Here is a 2,574-nt window from a genome sequence, read left to right as displayed (position 1 = left end):
ATACTGGAGTCACTAAGGGGGATTTGGGAGGGTCTAAGTGGGATATTGGGGTGACTAAGGGGGATTTGGGTGAGTCCAGGGGGATACTGGAGTCACTGAGGGGGATTTGGGAGGGTCTAAGGGGGATATTGGGGTCACTCTTTGGCAAAGAAACGAAGCCAAGCTTCAGGAGCTTCTGGAGCAGAAAGCTGGACATTTCTGCTTTTCTGGAATGACAGAAAATCCTGGAATGGTTGGAGTTGAAAGGGATGTCAAAGCTCACCCAGTGCCACCCCTGCCATGCCCAGGGACACCTTCCACTATCTCAGGTTGCTCCAAGCCCCGTCCAACCTGGCTTTGGGCACTTCCAGGGATGGATTTTCTCCCCTAGTTCTGAAGTGAGCTTTTGTTGAGTAAATGGAAGTGCTTAACCCTGCTCACAGCATTCCCTGGGAGCCCACAGGAGGACCAGCAGCTTTAGATCTTGCTGAGAGTGCCCTCAATTGCTGGGCACTGCTGATGACAGCAACAATCTCACTCCTCAGCTCTGTTTATTTGTTGGTGCCTGAACAACTTTAAGATATTGACAAAATAGTCAACATTTTATTTTTTGTGATGCTTTCAGAGTCGTCCTGGCAGAGCAGGGTTTAGAAAGGGAAGGCATTGTGAGGCTGAAAACTATTCTTCCCTTCAGGATTGCTGAAAGTGCTTGAAAGTTTCTGCAAATGGAAAAGAAAACCCATTTATTTTCCAACCATAACATTGGCATGAGAAACCCAGCAGTGAGTGAGTGACTCTCAAATACAAAGGGCTTGTTTCACCCAGGCCTTCTCAAAAGGAGACTTAAAGCAGGAGCTTGTGGGGGGCTGAAAGGTATAAAATAATTGAAATATAAGGCACATCTTAACATCCAGCGCAGAGCATTGAATCCCAGAATGGTTTGGGTTGGAAGGGACCTTAAAGTTCATCCAGTTTCCATGCCAAGTGTCTACTTTGTACTGCCCTAAATTAGGAATGACAATAAGCCCATAAAACTTCACGAGCTTTTTGTGCCCCTCTGACTTTTGTCCTTCCTTTTAACCCCCAGCATCCCTAAATCGTGGGTGCTCCCTTCCCCTTGAGGGTGGCACAGCACACACATGGAGTTGCACCTCATTTTCCCCCGAATATTCTCTTTTAATCATCACAAACAAAGCCACAATTTCCGGGCTGGAACATTTTGTTGTTCACTTAACACCTGAGACAGCCACACAAAGCACAGGGGCTGGAATGGAGCATCTTCTATTCCTGGAAGTGCCCCTCTGGAAAACAGGGGTATATTTGTAAAAGCACAGCTGTTTCTCTGTATTTTTTTTTTCCAAGTGTTTTTTTCCAAGTGTTTTCTCCTCCTAAAAAGCACTTACTCTGCTTAACAAGACAGATTAACTCACGTGGATCCTTGCAGGGCTGTCACTGGTGGGGAGAGAGCTTGGATTGTATTATTCCCCATTGTCAACACAGGCACTTTGGAATAGATTTATGGCTAATAAAATCTTTTAGTAGTGGAGGGTCCTCGAGTTGCAATTTTGAACCCTTGGCCCTTGCTCAAATCACCAGCAGATGCAACATTAATAAAACCAAACAGCACGTGGATACTAAGGAGGCATATGGCTGGGTCCTGGAAAAGGCAGTAAAACACAGGAGAGGGATCTTTACAATCTGCTTTGACCTGATGGAGTCATCCTTTCAAAGATAAAATTACTCTGATAGATACACATGATAGAGGATGGCTCAGATTAGAGGAGTAATTCCCGGAAATTCAGGAGTTTTGGGGTTTCTGCTGCTCGATAGCAGGTTTTCATCTGAAAACCTGGGGTGAATTCACAAGCAGGGGATGATGAGGAGAGAGCTGAACTGTGGCTGAGGAAGCAAACAGGTGGAAAATAAAGAAAATTCAGAGCTTTGGGGAAAGCTTCTTTATAAAATGATCCCTTTTCAGCTGCAGACTTCAGGCCAGGCTGCCAGAATGCACCAGGGATCCAGCAAACCTGCCCTTCTGTTTGAGCCACAGACTTCAAACCATAGACTCTGGGTACAATTTAATCTCATTTTGGCTCCTCTGCTGCTCTGTCCTCACCCCCTGTGTTATCAATAAGCAGCAGGGAAGCAGTGACAGGGCTCCTGAAGTGAGCACATGCAGAATTCCAGACCCTCTCCTGCATTCCAGGTGCACAGCCCGTTCCTGCAGGGAGGGAGGGGTGAGGCCAGGCATGGGGAGCAGCAGTTCTGCTCACCAGTGCACAGATAAATCCCCTCCTTGCCCACATCCAGCTGACCTGTGATGGGATTACAGCCTAGCACTGGCTGGATTCGCATCCAGGGGAATGTGATTCCTATCAGGATCTGGATTCCTGCCCGGATTTTTGCCAGGCAGTGAATGCCTGCATGAGTGAGGGCAGGCACCACTTCTGCCGTCCTGCCTGCACCTCTCCCGGGTCTGGGCAGCTGCACAGGCACTGCTGAGAGCAGGGAATGGAGCTGGGAAGGGGCTGGAGCAGCAGGAGCAGCTGAGGGAGCTGGGGGGGCTCAGCCTGGAGAAAAGGAGGCTCAGGGGGG

The sequence above is a fragment of the Manacus vitellinus genome, unplaced genomic scaffold (genome assembly GCF_001715985.3).
Source record: "Manacus vitellinus isolate BGI_N305 unplaced genomic scaffold, ASM171598v3 scaffold_52_pilon, whole genome shotgun sequence".
NCBI classification, from domain to species: Eukaryota; Metazoa; Chordata; class Aves; order Passeriformes; family Pipridae; genus Manacus; species Manacus vitellinus.
Note: the sequence above shows the minus strand (reverse complement) of the source record.